Source organism: Bactrocera oleae, chromosome 2 (genome assembly GCF_042242935.1).
Source record: "Bactrocera oleae isolate idBacOlea1 chromosome 2, idBacOlea1, whole genome shotgun sequence".
In the NCBI taxonomy this organism is placed as follows: domain Eukaryota; kingdom Metazoa; phylum Arthropoda; class Insecta; order Diptera; family Tephritidae; genus Bactrocera; species Bactrocera oleae.
In genome coordinates this window covers 49,611,789-49,632,209 of record NC_091536.1, presented here as the reverse complement: position 1 = coordinate 49,632,209, position 20,421 = coordinate 49,611,789, and the positions used below count along the sequence as shown (strand labels likewise).

Below are 20,421 nucleotides of genomic sequence, written 5' to 3'. Positions count from 1 at the left end.
CACAGTTTTCCAGTATTTTAATACGAATAAAAAACCGTGGAAAAATAATTATTGTAAAAAAACCTCCATTTTATTTCGTACTAATGATTATGGGGAATCAAATTATGAAACTGAAACATATTACATATTTAAACATTCTGCTGTGATTGAATTTCACAATATATGTATGTACATACTCATACATACACCCAGAGACTAATGCATATAAACGAATATTATTTTAATTAATTTTTGTTTTTTTGCGTTATCCTTCATGTTTTGTTTTATAAATAAATGCAAACATTATTTCATATAAATAACATGAGATTTCATGGGGAAAAACTACCGATACTATCGATAGTGTCTTTTGAAACTATCGAGTGGTCTGACTATCGATAGTTTTGTTTGACTGATTAAGGGGTGATTTTTAATAAATTCTGTAAAAATAATATTCTTGTAATCTTTAGTTTTATTTTCTAGACATATATGCTACTAATCAAAAGTAGTATACCTTTTTTTAATAAGATTCGAAAAATTTTTTTTCTTATAAAATTGCCCTACTCGAATTCTGTTTAGTTTTCTAATTATTTTGTTCAATATTTAAGGAATATATAGAAACATTTTTATAATATCTTTAATGAATCGGATAACTGTATGATTTTAAAATAACCATCTAAAATCTTGTTTGGCCTTGCAAATACTGCATGTAAAAGGAATGGTCGATATAGCATACATTTATTTATAACTTACAAATAAAAATTACTTTTCCTGAAAAATTAATTATATTATATTTGATAAATAGATGTTGCAACACCGGGGTGTACCAAAGTTTTTTCGCGCAGAACTTCTTTACGCGTTGGCGGCATTCGGCCGCGCTTCAAAAAAATAATCCTGGTCGGTCCAACACATGAGTTTATCAAATGAAGAGAAATAAAAGATTTATTAGTGTCTATCAACAATTATGGTTACTGTATCTAGGGTATAATCTCTCTTTTTATTTTAGTTTTCTTCGTTTTCAAAATATATTAGTATGGCAACACTGGTTTTTTGACATTTGTAACCCTTTTGTTATTGTTAAAATTAATAAAGTTGAAGAATGATTTAAATATTGAAATAAAGCTATTTTTGAAGCATATAATATAAACAATTTTTTTAAAAACGAATTAGTTAGGTGTTAGTGGAGTGAAAAATATAATTGTATAATTCACTTTATATCGAAAAAATACGTACGTAAATAGTTGAAATTTTCAACTTTAAACGTAAATATCTCGAAAACTTTAAGTTCCCTGCGGCTAAATCTATATATTATATATTCTTGATCTGGAGGATCTCCTCGACCTGCTCATACCCATTATATCCACGAAAGCCTGGGACGGTATACTAAAGCCGACCCTTTGTATTGTTTTTAATATATATTGTACTTTTTTTATATTGTTTTGCATCATTCGTGGGCTTTTAGTTATATGTGTACTTGTATATGAACAGCACTGCACTTATTTTGCATTTATATATGTACATATGTAATTTTACTTTTTAACAGCACTTTGTTGGTTTACACATGTACATACGTGTAAGTTAAAGTGTTTTTTTTTGTTCCTTGTTTTTGCTTTATTCAATTTACTTTTTATTTCGAACCCACATTTATATCCTACTTCTTTTTGGTAAAGACTTCCCTCCTTGCATTTGGCAGGTGAGCATGATACGACCTTTCAACGCATTTAGCTGCTGACCAAGCTCTATCCTCCAGCTCTTCTATCTGCTTCGTCGTTGCCCGCAATGATTCTAAAAATGTAACATGTAATTATATACAAGTAAAAGAAATTAACTGAAAATATTTAATTTGTAACGCTTTCGTTCCTTTGTTTTCCATTTTGAATATACTTTGACGAACACGGATGATAGAACAAAATAGAATCAACGATAAACTGCCAGAATCAACTAGTTAGCGAATTCGTAGTTGCCAGAATGTTCTAGAAGCAATGTTTTGTCACAGATTTACTATATAAGGGCTGGCGGATTGTGCAGCAAGGACAATTCTAGTTAGAGTGTTGTCGTGATAAGAACAATTGAGACATAAGCAAGAAGTTGTAAGCTTAAATAACGAGCAATAAGTGTTAAGTTGTTGGAATTATAACCATAATGTAGCCATTAAATTGTGACTTTTATTTAACAATCCAGTGATCGAACTCAAAAGTGAGTTACAGGTAGACGATTTATCGAGAAATCCGTTACAATACTGAGAATTCACTTATAGAGATCATTATAGATAATAATCGATTGTCGGTTTTTATGTTTTGTAAAAACTCAACCAGGTGAAAGTAAAAAAAATAAAAACAAATCAACTAAATTTCGTAACTATTGCGATTCAAGAACAACATTTTATTTTTATTTTAATTATGACGTATTGGAATTATATTTATTTTTCATAATGTAGTTTGTTTAATTAAACCATTCACATGGCTTGCGAACATCATTTGTAGAAAATTTTCAGCAAGGTGTATAAAGACACAGTCATTGCTTTGATGTCTTTATTACATGTTTATTTCGAAATAAAAATATTTTCTAAAATATTTGCTTAGACATCTTGACATATGCGCACACTAGAAACATTTTTCACAAATTATGTTCGTGCAAACATTGCCATCCACTGTCGAACGTATTCGCACGAACACAGCCAAGATAGAAACGTTTCTATCTTTAGCGAACAAAACGCCGAAAAAGCTGGTAGACGTTAAGAACATACTCCACACGTTTAATAATACAGAGCTCTAAGTATAAAAAGTTATTGCGCAATTGTGTTGGTTTTATTTATACATACTTGTAGTATGTTTGTTATGGCCCCGACTTCGGAAGTATTTCTCCAAGAAAGACAAGACATTAGTGTCATGCCAACGTTGCCACAACAATGTGCCATATTGTGGCAACACATCGAACTTACATCTAAAATTTCATAATATTATTTTAGAAAAGTGTAATAAACTTTCTAAGTAAGTATAACAGTGTTGTTTTGTGATCTACTTATATACACATAGCCAATAAAGTCTGCGTTCACCCGACATATTTTTTTAAGTGAAGTAAAAACACAATGTAAATAGGTAATGCATGTATTTCTTCTTTATATTCTTAAGTTCAAAATACAAAAACAAAAATGTACATTACTATTTTCATTTTTGTGATTACGGGATTTTAGTGTAAGAACAAGTAAACAATTGCACCATTAAGTATATGTATATTTATTGTAAGCTTATGAAACGTTTACATGGTCACATTTTTTCCGCAAGCAAAGCAAATGAAATTTTATTTTTTGATTGATTTTGTAAAGTAATTACAGACGCAAATTAAAGGGAATAGATTATGATATAGAAATAGAAGCGACGGTAATGCTATAACAGCAGCTTTCGAAAATATAGGGTTTTATAAAGGTACATAGTTGTACATATATTCACCATAAGGTAGTCCTAACACTGTTTAACTTAAAAAATCGTTTTGCAGAAGGCCGCGCGAAAACAAATGAAATAATTGCGTGCATTTTAATCTTCATCAGTTAGGACATGAGACCCTTTCACATCGTAGAAGGAGAAGGTTTTCTAATACTGATGAAAGAGGTAGCCCCTCTATATACAGTGCCATTTAATAGTTTAGAAAAAAAAACTGTGGGAAAAATATTGCACGTTGGCGGAAATGTTTCAACAGAGGATTCAAAAGGTATCTACACTGTGCTTACCTTTCGATATTTGGGCCGAAACAATGGCAGAACGGTCCTTTCTTGGTGTAACCGTTAATTTTTTAGAAAGAACTACATTCGTAAATTGTGCTATTGGCACCAGACAGTTATCTCAACGTCATACGGCCGATAATGTAGCAGAAACGTTGAAAACAATTCTTAAAGAGTAAAGCTTCCGAAAATTAGATGCATTGTAACAGATATAGCTGGAAAACAATCAATGGGACTATCGATATTTTTTTTCGTCTCACTATCGATAGTTTATGCCTTAACTAGGCTTATCAACAATTTTCATAAAACTGCAAAATTTCACTTTATATAGCGACATAACAATTTAGTTTGGTAGTTCCAGATGTGAAGTTTAATTTTGGATAACAAGTTAGGCTTAAAACCATCTTTTCATTCTTGGCTTGACTGGTTGCATATTCTTAAAATATTATACAAATTATTAAATTTAACTATTTTTTACACTTTAATTAAGTATTGGATGCGTTAGAAAGAATGATAAAAATTTAAAGTTTTATTTTCGTCTTACTATCGGTAGTTTATTTTGACTATCGATGGTTTATGCCTTAACTAGACTTACCAACAATTTTCATAAAATTATAAAATTTCAATTTATATAGCTACATAATGATATAGTCTGCCAATACCAAATGTGAAGTCTAATTATTGGCATGGTAGCCTTAACATCATCGTTTCATTCTAGGCTTGGATCTGCGCAAGTGGTTTCAAATTATTTTTTACACTTAATTGAGGTGTTGAAAGCGTTAGCAGGAATGTTGCGGAAATATTTACATTAGGTAGCAATTTATAATGGTCTAAAATGCCGGTTGCACATAACCGCACTTATTAATACGTGCAAATGGTATTCAGAATTTTTAAGGCCACAGTTTTCCAGTATTTTAATACGAATAAAAAACCGTGGAAAAATAATTATTGTAAAAAAACCTCCATTTTATTTCGTACTAATGATTATGGGGAATCAAATTATGAAACTGAAACATATTACATATTTAAACATTCTGCTGTGATTGAATTTCACAATATATGTACATATGTAAATACTCATACATACACCAAGAGACTAATGCATATAAACGAATATCATTTTAATTAATTTTTGTTTTTTTGCGTTATCCTTCATGTTTTGTTTTATAAATAAATGCAAACATTATTTCATAAAAATAACATGAGATTTCATGGGGAAAAACTACCGATACTATCGATAGTATCTTTTGAAACTATCGAGTGGTCTGACCACCGATAGTTTTGTTTGACTGATTTAGGGGTGATTTTTAATAAATTCTGTAAAAATAATATTCTTGTAATCTTTAGTTTTATTTTCTAGACATATATGCTACTAATCAAAAGTAGTATACCTTTTTCAATAAGATTCGAAAAATTTTTTTTCTTATAAAATTGCCCTACTCGAATTCTGTTTAGTTTGGTCAGCATCAAAGATATTTCTTTACAAATTTTTATAATTATTTTGTTCAATATTTAAGGAATATATAGAAACATTTTTATAATATCTTGAATGAATCGGATAACTGTATGATTTTAAAATAACCATCTAAAATCTTGTTTGGCCTTGCAAATACTGCATGTAAAAGGAATGGTCGATATAGCATACATTTATTTATAACTTACAAATAAAAATTACTTTTTCTGAAAAATTAATTATATTATATTTGATAAATAGATGTTGCAACACCGGGGTGTACCAAAGTTTTTTCGCGCAGAACTTCTTTATGCGTTGGCGGCATTCGGCCGCGCTTCAAAAAAATAACCCTGGTCGGTCCAACACATGAGTTTATCAAATGAAGAGAAATAAAAGATTTATTAGTGTCCATCAACAATTATGGTTACTGTATCTAGGGTATAATCTCTCTTTTTATTTTAGTTTTCTTCGTTTTCAAAATATATTAGTATGGCAACACTGGTTTTTTGACATTTGTAACCCTTTTGTTATTGTTAAAATTAATAAAGTTGAAGAAGGATTTAAATATTGAAATAAAGCTATTTTTGAAGCATATAATATAAACAATTTTTTTAAAAACGAATTAGTTAGGTGTTAGTGGAGTGAAAAATATAATTGTATAATTCACTTTATATCGAAAAAATACGTACGTAAATAGTTGAAATTTTCAACTTTAAACGTAAATATCTCGAAAACTTTAAGTTCCCTGCGGCTAAATCTATATATTATATATTCTTGATCTGGAGGATCTCCTCGACCTGCTCATACCCATTATATCCACGAAAGCCTGGGACGGTATACTAAAGCCGACCCTTTGTATTGTTTTTAATATATATTGTACTTTTTTTATATTGTTTTGCATCATTCGTGGGCTTTTAGTTATATGTGTACTTGTATATGAACAGCACTGCACTTATTTTGCATTTATATATGTACATATGTAATTTTACTTTTTAACAGCACTTTGTTGGTTTACACATGTACATACGTGTAAGTTAAAGTGTTTTTTTTTGTTCCTTGTTTTTGCTTTATTCAATTTACTTTTTATTTCGAACCCACATTTATATCCTACTTCTTTTTGGTAAAGACTTCCCTCCTTGCATTTGGCAGGTGAGCATGATACGACCTTTCAACGCATTTAGCTGCTGACCAAGCTCTATCCTCCAGCTCTTCTATCTGCTTCGTCGTTGCCCGCAATGATTCTAAAAATGTAACATGTAATTATATACAAGTAAAAAAAATTAACTGAAAATATTTAATTTGTAACGCTTTCGTTCCTTTGTTTTCCATTTTGAATATACTGTGACGAACACGGATGATAGAACAAAATCGAATCAACGATAAACTGCCAGAATCAACTAGTTAGCGAACTCGTAGTTGCCAGAATGTTCTAGAAGCAATGTTTTGTTACAGATTTACTATATAAGGGCTGGCGGATTGTGCAGCAAGGACAGTTCTAGTTAGAGTGTTGTCGTGATAAGAACAATTGAGACATAAGCAAGAAGTTGTAAGCTCGAATAACGAGCAATAAGTGTTAAGTTGTTGGAATTAGAAATAAAGATAAGTGTGTAGCCATTAAATTGGGACTTTTATTTAACAATCCAGTGATCGAACTCAAGAGTGAGTTACAGGTAGACGATTTATCGAGAAATCCGTTACAATACTGACAATTCACTTATAGAGATCATTATAGATAATAATCGATTGTCGGTTTTTATGTTTTGTAAAAACTCAATCAGGTGAAAGTAAAAAAAATAAAAACAAATTTAACTAAATTTCGTAACTATTGTGATTCAAGAACAACATTTTATTTTTATTTTAATTATGACGTATTGGAATTATATTTATTTTTCATAATGTAGTTTGTTAAATTAAACCATTCACATGGCTTGCGAACATCATTTGTAGAAAATTTTCAGCAAGGAAACATGTCGGTGTATAAAGACACAGTCATTGCTTTGATGTCTTTATTACATGTTTATTTCGAAATAAACATATTTTTTAAAATATTTGCTTAGACATCTTGACATATGCGCACATTAGAAACATTTTTCACAAATTATGTTCGTGCGAACATTGCCATCCACTGTCGAACACTTTTTACTTCGATTCAAGTAGGTATCGAAAAACAAGTACTTGCATCGGAATACCAGAACTTATTTCTGTGAGCAACACGGAATGAACCGCCCACACTGCAATTGTCGTCGTTTCAAATTCCTAAAAAAGCTGGTAGACGTTAAGAACATACTCCACACGTTTAATAATACAGAGAACACACACAGAAACACAATAAAGTCTGCGTTCACCCGACATATTTTTTTAAGTGAAGTAAAAACACAATGTAAATAGGTAATGCATGTATTTCTTCTTTATATTCTTAAGTTCAAAATACAAAAACAAAAATGTACATTACTATTTTCATTTTTGTGATAACGGGATTTTAGTGTAAGAACAAGTAAATAATTGCACCATTAAGTATATGTATATTTATTGTAAGCTTATGAAACGTTTACATGGTCACATTTTTTCCGCAAGCAAAGGAAATGAAATTTTGTTTTTTGATTGATTTTGTAAAGTAATTACAGACGCAAATTAAAGGGAATAGATTATGATATAGAAATAGAAGCGACGGTAATGCTATAACAGCAGCTTTCGAAAATATAGGGTTTTATAAAGGTACATAGTTGTACATATATTCACCATAAGGTAGTCCTAACACTGTTTAACTTAAAAAATCGTTTTGCAGAAGGCCGCGCGAAAACAAATGAAATAATTGCGTGCATTTTAATCTTCATCAGTTAGGACATGAGACCCTTTTATATCGTAGAAGGAGAAGGTTTTCTAATACTGATGAAAGAGGTAGCCCCTCTATATACAGTGCCATTTAATAGTTTAGAAAAAAAAACTGTGGGAAAATTATCGCACGTTGGCGGAAATGTTTCAACAGAGGATTCAAAAGGTATCTACACTGTGCTTACCTTTCGATATTTGGGCCGAAACAATGGCAGAACGGTCCTTTCTTGGTGTAGCCGTTCATTTTTTAGAAAGAACTACAGTCGTAAATTGTGCTATTGGCACCAGACAGTTATCTCAACGTCATACGGCCGATAATGTAGCAGAAACGTTGAAAACAATTCTTAAAGAGTAAAGCTTCCGAAAATTAGATGCATTGTAACAGATATAGCTGGAAAACAATCAATGGGACTATCGATATTTTTTTTCGTCTCACTATCGATAGTTTATTTTGACTATCGATGGTTTATGCCTTAACTAGGCTTATCAACAATTTTCATAAAACTGCAAAATTTCACTTTATATAGCGACATAACAATTTAGTTTGGTAGTTCCAGATGTGAAGTTTAATTTTGGATAACAAGTTAGGCTTAAAACCATCTTTTCATTCTTGGCTTGACTGGTTGCATATTCTTAAAATATTATACAAATTATTAAATTTAACTATTTTTTACACTTTAATTAAGTGTTGGATGCGTTAGAAAGAATGATAAAAATTTAAAGTTTTATTTTCGTCTTACTATCGGTAGTTTATTTTGACTATCGATGGTTTATGCCTTAACTAGACTTACCAACAATTTTCATAAAATTATAAAATTTCAATTTATATAGCTACATAATGATATAGTCTGCCAATACCAAATGTGAAGTCTAATTATTGGCATGGTAGCCTTAACATCATCGTTTCATTCTAGGCTTGGATCTGCGCAAGTGGTTTCAAATTATTTTTTACACTTAATTGAGGTGTTGAAAATGCCGGTTGCACATAACCGCACTTATTAATACGTGCAAATGGTATTCAGAATTTTTAAGGCCACAGTTTTCCAGTATTTTAATACGAATAAAAAACCGTGGAAAAATAATTATTGTAAAAAAACCTCCATTTTATTTCGTACTAATGATTATGGGGAATCAAATTATGAAACTGAAACATATTACATATTTAAACATTCTGCTGTGATTGAATTTCACAATATATGTACATATGTACATACTCATACATACACCAAGAGACTAATGCATATAAACGAATATCATTTTAATTAATTTTTGATTTTTTGCGTTATCCTTCATGTTTTGTTTTATAAATAAATGCAAACATTATTTCATAAAAATAACATGAGATTTCATGGGGAAAAACTACCGATACTATCGATAGTATCTTTTGAAACTATCGAGTGGTCTGACCATCAATAGTTTTGTTTGACTGATTTAGGGGTGATTTTTAATAAATTCTGTAAAAATAATATTCTTGTAATCTTTAGTTTTATTTTCTAGACATATATGCTACTAATCAAAAGTAGTATACCTTTTTCAATAAGATTCGAAAAATTTTTTTTCTTATAAAATTGCCCTACTCGAATTCTGTTTAGTTTGGTCAGCATCAAAGATATTTCTTTACAAATTTTTATAATTATTTTGTTCAATATTTAAGGAATATATAGAAACATTTTTATAATATCTTGAATGAATCGGATAACTGTATGATTTTAAAATAACCATCTAAAATCTTGTTTGGCCTTGCAAATACTGCATGTAAAAGGAATGGTCGATATAGCATACATTTATTTATAACTTACAAATAAAAATTACTTTTTCTGAAAAATTAATTATATTATATTTGATAAATAGATGTTGCAACACCGGGGTGTACCAAAGTTTTTTCGCGCAGAACTTCTTTATGCGTTGGCGGCATTCGGCCGCGCTTCAAAAAAATAACCCTGGTCGGTCCAACACATGAGTTTATCAAATGAAGAGAAATAAAAGATTTATTAGTGTCCATCAACAATTATGGTTACTGTATCTAGGGTATAATCTCTCTTTTTATTTTAGTTTTCTTCGTTTTCAAAATATATTAGTATGGCAACACTGGTTTTTTGACATTTGTAACCCTTTTGTTATTGTTAAAATTAATAAAGTTGAAGAATGATTTAAATATTGAAATAAAGCTATTTTTGCAGCATATAATATAAACAAATTTTTTAAAAACGAATTAGTGAAGTGTTAGTGGAGTGAAAAATATAATTGTATAATTCACTTTATATCGAAAAAATACGTACGTAAATAGTTGAAATTTTCAACTTTAAACGTAAATATCTCGAAAACTTTAAGTTCCCTGCGGCTAAATCTATATATTATATATTCTTGATCTGGAGGATCTCCTCGACCTGCTCATACCCATTATATCCACGAAAGCCTGGGACGGTATACTAAAGCCGACCCTTTGTATTGTTTTTAATATATATTGTACTTTTTTTATATTGTTTTGCATCATTCGTGGGCTTTTAGTTATATGTGCACTTGTATATGAACAGCACTGCACTTATTTTGCATTTATATATGTACATATGTAATTTTACTTTTTAACAGCACTTTGTTGGTTTACACATGTACATACGTGTAAGTTAAAGTGTTTCTTTTGTTCCTTGTTTTTGCTTTATTCAATTTACTTTTTATTTCGAACCCACATTTATATCCTACTTCTTTTTGGTAAAGACTTCCCTCCTTGCATTTGGCAGGTGAGCATGATTCGACCTTTCAACGCATTTGGCTGCTGATCAAGCTCTATCCTCCAGCTCTTCTATCTGCTTCGTCGTTGCCCGCAATGATTCTAAAAATGTAACATGTAATTATATACAAGTAAAAGAAATTAACTGAAAATATTTAATTTGTAACGCTTTCGTACCTTCGTTTTCCATTTTGAATATACTGTGACGAACACGGATGATAGAACAAAATCGAATCAACGATAAACTGCCAGAATCAACTAGTTAGCGAACTCGTAGTTGCCAGAATGTTCTAGAAGCAATGTTTTGTTACAGATTTACTATATAAGGGCTGGCGGATTGTGCAGCAAGGACAGTTCTAGTTAGAGTGTTGTCGTGATAAGAACAATTGAGACATAAGCAAGAAGTTGTAAGCTCGAATAACGAGCAATAAGTGTTAAGTTGTTGGAATTAGAAATAAAGATAAGTGTGTAGCCATTAAATTGGGACTTTTATTTAACAATCCAGTGATCGAACTCAAGAGTGAGTTACAGGTAGACGATTTATCGAGAAATCCGTTACAATACTGACAATTCACTTATAGAGATCATTATAGATAATAATCGATTGTCGGTTTTTATGTTTTGTAAAAACTCAATCAGGTGAAAGTAAAAAAAATAAAAACAAATTTAACTGAATTTCGTAACTATTGTGATTCAAGAACAACATTTTATTTTTATTTTAATTATGACGTATTGGAATTATATTTATTTTTCATAATGTAGTTTGTTTAATTAAACCATTCACATGGCTTGCGAACATCATTTGTAGAAAATTTTCAGCAAGGAAACATGTCGGTGTATAAAGACACAGTCATTGCTTTGATGTCTTTATTACATGTTTATTTCGAAATAAACATATTTTTTAAAATATTTGCTTAGACATCTTGACATATGCGCACATTAGAAACATTTTTCACAAATTATGTTCGTGCGAACATTGCCATCCACTGTCGAACACTTTTTACTTCGATTCAAGTAGGTATCGAAAAACAAGTACTTGCATCGGAATACCAGAACTTATTTCTGTGAGCAACACGGAATGAACCGCCCACACTGCAATTGTCGTCGTTTCAAATTCCTAAAAAAGCTGGTAGACGTTAAGAACATACTCCACACGTTTAATAATACAGAGCACACACACAGAAACACAATAAAGTCTGCGTTCACCCGACATATTTTTTTAAGTGAAGTAAAAACACAATGTAAATAGGTAATGCATGTATTTCTTCTTTATATTCTTAAGTTCAAAATACAAAAACAAAAATGTACATTACTATTTTCATTTTTGTGATAACGGGATTTTAGTGTAAGAACAAGTAAATAATTGCACCATTAAGTATATGTATATTTATTGTAAGCTTATGAAACGTTTACATGGTCACATTTTTCCGCAAGCAAAGGAAATGAAATTTTGTTTTTTGATTGATTTTGTAAAGTAATTACAGACGCAAATTAAAGGGAATAGATTATGATATAGAAATAGAAGCGACGGTAATGCTATAACAGCAGCTTTCGAAAATATAGGGTTTTATAAAGGTACATAGTTGTACATATATTCACCATAAGGTAGTCCTAACACTGTTTAACTTAAAAAATCGTTTTGCAGAAGGCCGCGCGAAAACAAATGAAATAATTGCGTGCATTTTAATCTTCATCAGTTAGGACATGAGACCCTTTTATATCGTAGAAGGAGAAGGTTTTCTAATACTGATGAAAGAGGTAGCCCCTCTATATACAGTGCCATTTAATAGTTTAGAAAAAAAAACTGTGGGAAAATTATCGCACGTTGGCGGAAATGTTTCAACAGAGGATTCAAAAGGTATCTACACTGTGCTTACCTTTCGATATTTGGGCCGAAACAATGGCAGAACGGTCCTTTCTTGGTGTAACCGTTCATTTTTTAGAAAGAACTACATTCGTAAATTGTGCTATTGGCACCAGACAGTTATCTCAACGTCATACGGCCGATAATGTAGCAGAAACGTTGAAAACAATTCTTAAAGAGCAAAGCTTCCGAAAATTAGATGCATTGTAACAGATATAGCTGGAAAACAATCAATGGGACTATCGATATTTTTTTTCGTCTCACTATCGATAGTTTATTTTGACTATCGATGGTTTATGCCTTAACTAGGCTTATCAACAATTTTCATAAAACTGCAAAATTTCACTTTATATAGCGACATAACAATTTAGTTTGGTAGTTCCAGATGTGAAGTTTAATTTTGGATAACAAGTTAGGCTTAAAACCATCTTTTCATTCTTGGCTTGACTGGTTGCATATTCTTAAAATATTATACAAATTATTAAATTTAACTATTTTTTACACTTTAATTAAGTGTTGGATGCGTTAGAAAGAATGATAAAAATTTAAAGTTTTATTTTCGTCTTACTATCGGTAGTTTATTTTGACTATCGATGGTTTATGCCTTAACTAGACTTACCAACAATTTTCATAAAATTATAAAATTTCAATTTATATAGCTACATAATGATATAGTCTGCCAATACCAAATGTGAAGTCTAATTATTGGCATGGTAGCCTTAACATCATCGTTTCATTCTAGGCTTGGATCTGCGCAAGTGGTTTCAAATTATTTTTTCCACTTAATTGAGGTGTTGAAAGCGTTAGCAGGAATGTTGCGGAAATATTTACATTAGGTAACAATTTATAATGGTCTAAAATGCCGGTTGCACATAACCGCACTTATTAATACGTGCAAATGGTATTCAGAATTTTTAAGGCCACAGTTTTCCAGTATTTTAATACGAATAAAAAACCGTGGAAAAATAATTATTGTAAAAAAACCTCCATTTTATTTCGTACTAATGATTATGGGGAATCAAATTATGAAACTGAAACATATTACATATTTAAACATTCTGCTGTGATTGAATTTCACAATATATGTACATATGTACATACTCATACATACACCAAGAGACTAATGCATATAAACGAATATCATTTTAATTAATTTTTGTTTTTTTGCGTTATCCTTCATGTTTTGTTTTATAAATAAATGCAAACATTATTTCATAAAAATAACATGAGATTTCATGGGGAAAAACTACCGATACTATCGATAGTATCTTTTGAAACTATCGAGTGGTCTGACCATCGATAGTTTTGTTTGACTGATTTAGGGGTGATTTTTAATAAATTCTGTAAAAATAATATTCTTGTAATCTTTAGTTTTATTTTCTAGACATATATGCTACTAATCAAAAGTAGTATACCTTTTTCAATAAGATTCGAAAATTTTTTTTCTTATAAAATTGCCCTACTCGAATTCTGTTTAGTTTGGTCAGCATCAAAGATATTTCTTTACAAATTTTTATAATTATTTTGTTCAATATTTAAGGAATATATAGAAACATTTTTATAATATCTTGAATGAATCGGATAACTGTATGATTTTAAAATAACCATCTAAAATCTTGTTTGGCCTTGCAAATACTGCATGTAAAAGGAATGGTCGATATAGCATACATTTATTTATAACTTACAAATAAAAATTACTTTTTCTGAAAAATTAATTATATTATATTTGATAAATAGATGTTGCAACACCGGGGTGTACCAAAGTTTTTTCGCGCAGAACTTCTTTATGCGTTGGCGGCATTCGGCCGCGCTTCAAAAAAATAACCCTGGTCGGTCCAACACATGAGTTTAACAAATGAAGAGAAATAAAAGATTTATTAGTGTCCATCGACAATTATGGTTACTGTATCTAGGGTATAATCTCTCTTTTTATTTTAGTTTTCTTCGTTTTCAAAATATATTAGTATGGCAACACTGGTTTTTTGACATTTGTAACCCTTTTGTTATTGTTAAAATTAATAAAGTTGAAGAATGATTCAAATATTAAAATAAAGCTATTTTTGAAGCATATAATATAAACAATTTTTTTAAAAACGAATTAGTTAGGTGTTAGTGGAGTGAAAAATATAATTGTATAATTCACTTTATATCGAAAAAATACGTACGTAAATAGTTGAAATTTTCAACTTTAAACGTAAATATCTCGAAAACTTTAAGTTCCCTGCGGCTAAATCTATATATTATATATTCTTGATCTGGAGGATCTCCTCGACCTGCTCATACCCATTATATCCACGAAAGCCTGGGACGGTATACTAAAGCCGACCCTTTGTATTGTTTTTAATATATATTGTACTTTTTTTATATTGTTTTGCATCATTCGTGGGCTTTTAGTTATATGTGTACTTGTATATGAACAGCACTGCACTTATTTTGCATTTATATATGTACATATGTAATTTTACTTTTTAACAGCACTTTGTTGGTTTACACATGTACATACGTGTAAGTTAAAGTGTTTTTTTTTGTTCCTTGTTTTTGCTTTATTCAATTTACTTTTTATTTCGAACCCACATTTATATCCTACTTCTTTTTGGTAAAGACTTCCCTCCTTGCATTTGGCAGGTGAGCATGATACGACCTTTCAACGCATTTAGCTGCTGACCAAGCTCTATCCTCCAGCTCTTCTATCTGCTTCGTCGTTGCCCGCAATGATTCTAAAAATGTAACATGTAATTATATACAAGTAAAAGAAATTAACTGAAAATATTTAATTTGTAACGCTTTCGTTCCTTTGTTTTCCATTTTGAATATACTGTGACGAACACGGATGATAGAACAAAATCGAATCAACGATAAACTGCCAGAATCAACTAGTTAGCGAACTCGTAGTTGCCAGAATGTTCTAGAAGCAATGTTTTGTTACAGATTTACTATATAAGGGCTGGCGGATTGTGCAGCAAGGACAGTTCTAGTTAGAGTGTTGTCGTGATAAGAACAATTGAGACATAAGCAAGAAGTTGTAAGCTCGAATAACGAGCAATAAGTGTTAAGTTGTTGGAATTAGAAATAAAGATAAGTGTGTAGCCATTAAATTGGGACTTTTATTTAACAATCCAGTGATCGAACTCAAGAGTGAGTTACAGGTAGACGATTTATCGAGAAATCCGTTACAATACTGACAATTCACTTATAGAGATCATTATAGATAATAATCGATTGTCGGTTTTTATGTTTTGTAAAAACTCAATCAGGTGAAAGTAAAAAAAATAAAAACAAATTTAACTGAATTTCGTAACTATTGTGATTCAAGAACAACATTTTATTTTTATTTTAATTATGACGTATTGGAATTATATTTATTTTTCATAATGTAGTTTGTTTAATTAAACCATTCACATGGCTTGCGAACATCATTTGTAGAAAATTTTCAGCAAGGAAACATGTCGGTGTATAAAGACACAGTCATTGCTTTGATGTCTTTATTACATGTTTATTTCGAAATAAACATATTTTTTAAAATATTTGCTTAGACATCTTGACATATGCGCACATTAGAAACATTTTTCACAAATTATGTTCGTGCGAACATTGCCATCCACTGTCGAACACTTTTTACTTCGATTCAAGTAGGTATCGAAAAACAAGTACTTGCATCGGAATACCAGAACTTATTTCTGTGAGCAACACGGAATGAACCGCCCACACTGCAATTGTCGTCGTTTCAAATTCCTAAAAAAGCTGGTAGACGTTAAGAACATACTCCACACGTTTAATAATACAGAGCACACACACAGAAACACAATAAAGTCTGCGTTCACCCGACATATTTTTTTAAGTGAAGTAAAAACACAATGTAAATAGGTAATGCATGTATTTCTTCTTTATATTCTTAAGTTCAAAATACAAAAACAAAAATGTACATTACTATTTTCATTTTTGTGATAACGGGATTTTAGTGTAAGAACAAGTAAATAATTGCACCATTAAGTATATGTATATTTATTGTAAGCTTATGAAACGTTTACATGGTCACATTTTTTCCGCAAGCAAAGGAAATGAAATTTTGTTTTTTGATTGATTTTGTAAAGTAATTACAGACGCAAATTAAAGGGAATAGATTATGATATAGAAATAGAAGCGACGGTAATGCTATAACAGCAGCTTTCGAAAATATAGGGTTTTATAAAGGTACATAGTTGTACATATATTCACCATAAGGTAGTCCTAACACTGTTTAACTTAAAAAATCGTTTTGCAGAAGGCCGCGCGAAAACAAATGAAATACTTGCGTGCATTTTAATCTTCATCAGTTAGGACATGAGACCCTTTTATATCGTAGAAGGAGAAGGTTTTCTAATACTGATGAAAGAGGTAGCCCCTCTATATACAGTGCCATTTAATAGTTTAGAAAAAAAAACTGTGGGAAAATTATCGCACGTTGGCGGAAATGTTTCAACAGAGGATTCAAAAGGTATCTACACTGTGCTTACCTTTCGATATTTGGGCCGAAACAATGGCAGAACGGTCCTTTCTTGGTGTAACCGTTCATTTTTTAGAAAGAACTACATTCGTAAATTGTGCTATTGGCACCAGACAGTTATCTCAACGTCATACGGCCGATAATGTAGCAGAAACGTTGAAAACAATTCTTAAAGAGCAAAGCTTCCGAAAATTAGATGCATTGTAACAGATATAGCTGGAAAACAATCAATGGGACTATCGATATTTTTTTTCGTCTCACTATCGATAGTTTATTTTGACTATCGATGGTTTATGCCTTAACTAGGCTTATCAACAATTTTCATAAAACTGCAAAATTTCACTTTATATAGCGACATAACAATTTAGTTTGGTAGTTCCAGATGTGAAGTTTAATTTTGGATAACAAGTTAGGCTTAAAACCATCTTTTCATTCTTGGCTTGACTGGTTGCATATTCTTAAAATATTATACAAATTATTAAATTTAACTATTTTTTACACTTTAATTAAGTGTTGGATGCGTTAGAAAGAATGATAAAAATTTAAAGTTTTATTTTCGTCTTACTATCGGTAGTTTATTTTGACTATCGATGGTTTATGCCTTAACTAGACTTACCAACAATTTTCATAAAATTATAAAATTTCAATTTATATAGCTACATAATGATATAGTCTGCCAATACCAAATGTGAAGTCTAATTATTGGCATGGTAGCCTTAACATCATCGTTTCATTCTAGGCTTGGATCTGCGCAAGTGGTTTCAAATTATTTTTTACACTTAATTGAGGTGTTGAAAGCGTTAGCAGGAATGTTGCGGAAATATTTACATTAGGTAACAATTTATAATGGTCTAAAATGCCGGTTGCACATAACCGCACTTATTAATACGTGCAAATGGTATTCAGAATTTTTAAGGCCACAGTTTTCCAGTATTTTAATACGAATAAAAAACCGTGGAAAAATAATTATTGTAAAAAAACCTCCATTTTATTTCGTACTAATGATTATGGGGAATCAAATTATGAAACTGAAACATATTACATATTTAAACATTCTGCTGTGATTGAATTTCACAATATATGTACATATGTACATACTCATACATACACCAAGAGACTAATGCATATAAACGAATATCATTTTAATTAATTTTTGTTTTTTTGCGTTATCCTTCATGTTTTGTTTTATAAATAAATGCAAACATTATTTCATAAAAATAACATGAGATTTCATGGGGAAAAACTACCGATACTATCGATAGTATCTTTTGAAACTATCGAGTGGTCTGACCATCGATAGTTTTGTTTGACTGATTTAGGGGTGATTTTTAATAAATTCTGTAAAAATAATATTCTTGTAATCTTTAGTTTTATTTTCTAGACATATATGCTACTAATCAAAAGTAGTATACCTTTTTCAATAAGATTCGAAAATTTTTTTTCTTATAAAATTGCCCTACTCGAATTCTGTTTAGTTTGGTCAGCATCAAAGATATTTCTTTACAAATTTTTATAATTATTTTGTTCAATATTTAAGGAATATATAGAAACATTTTTATAATATCTTGAATGAATCGGATAACTGTATGATTTTAAAATAACCATCTAAAATCTTGTTTGGCCTTGCAAATACTGCATGTAAAAGGAATGGTCGATATAGCATACATTTATTTATAACTTACAAATAAAAATTACTTTTTCTGAAAAATTAATTATATTATATTTGATAAATAGATGTTGCAACACCGGGGTGTACCAAAGTTTTTTCGCGCAGAACTTCTTTATGCGTTGGCGGCATTCGGCCGCGCTTCAAAAAAATAACCCTGGTCGGTCCAACACATGAGTTTAACAAATGAAGAGAAATAAAAGATTTATTAGTGTCCATCGACAATTATGGTTACTGTATCTAGGGTATAATCTCTCTTTTTATTTTAGTTTTCTTCGTTTTCAAAATATATTAGTATGGCAACACTGGTTTTTTGACATTTGTAACCCTTTTGTTATTGTTAAAATTAATAAAGTTGAAGAATGATTTAAATATTGAAATAAAGCTATTTTTGAAGCATATAATATAAACAATTTTTTTAAAAACGAATTAGTTAGGTGTTAGTGGAGTGAAAAATATAATTGTATAATTCACTTTATATCGAAAAAATACGTACGTAAATAGTTGAAATTTTCAACTTTAAACGTAAATATCTCGAAAACTTTAAGTTCCCTGCGGCTAAATCTATATATTATATATTCTTGATCTGGAGGATCTCCTCGACCTGCTCATACCCATTATATCCACGAAAGCCTGGGACGGTATACTAAAGCCGACCCTTTGTATTGTTTTTAATATATATTGTACTTTTTTTATATTGTTTTGCATCATTCGTGGGCTTTTAGTTATATGTGTACTTGTATATGAACAGCACTGCACTTATTTTGCATTTATATATGTACATATGTAATTTTACTTTTTAACAGCACTTTGTTGGTTTACACATGTACATACGTGTAAGTTAAAGTGTTTTTTTTTTGTTCCTTGTTTTTGCTTTATTCAATTTACTTTTTATTTCGAACCCACATTTATATCCTACTTCTTTTTGGTAAAGACTTCCCTCCTTGCATTTGGCAGGTGAGCATGATACGACCTTTCAACGCATTTAGCTGCTGACCAAGCTCTATCCTCCAGCTCTTCTATCTGCTTCGTCGTTGCCCGCAATGATTCTAAAAATGTAACATGTAATTATATACAAGTAAAAGAAATTAACTGAAAATATTTAATTTGTAACGCTTTCGTACCTTCGTTTTCCATTTTGAATATACAGTGACGAACACGGATGATAGAACAAAATCGAATCAACGATAAACTGCCAGAAGCAACTAGTTAGCGAATTCGTAGTTGCCAGAATGTTCTAGAAGCAATGTTTTGTTACAGATTTACTATATAAGGGCTGGCGGACTGTGCAGCAAGGACAGTTCTAGTTCTAGCAAAAAGTTGTAAGCTCGAATAACGAGCAATAAGTGTTAAGTTGTTGGAATTATAACCATAATGTAGCCATTAAATTGTGACTTTTATTTAACAATCCAGTGATCGAACTCAAAAGTGAGTTACAGGTAGACGATTTATCGAGAAATCCGTTACAATACTGACAATTCACTTATAGAGATCATTATAGATAATAATCGATTGTCGGTTTTTATGTTTTGTAAAAACTCAATCAGGTGAAAGTAAAAAAAAATAAAAACAAATTCATTTAAATTTCGTAACTATTGTGATTCAAGAACAACATTTTATTTTTATTTTAATTATGACGTATTGGAATTATATTTATTTTTCATAATGTAGTTTGTTTAATTAAACCATTCACATGGCTTG

General features: G+C 30.4%; 1 long non-coding RNA gene across 1 annotated transcript; it reads right to left on the bottom strand.

Annotated features, from left to right (window-relative positions):
* Positions 1-18,951: 18,951 nt before the first annotated feature.
* Positions 18,952-19,981, bottom strand: LOC138858947 (uncharacterized). The gene is made up of 2 exons (XR_011397983.1): positions 19,845-19,981; positions 18,952-19,769 (listed from the first exon to the last, which is right to left on the bottom strand). It is a non-coding gene; the product is annotated as an uncharacterized lncRNA (long non-coding RNA).
* Between the last annotated feature and the right edge of the window lie 440 nt (positions 19,982-20,421).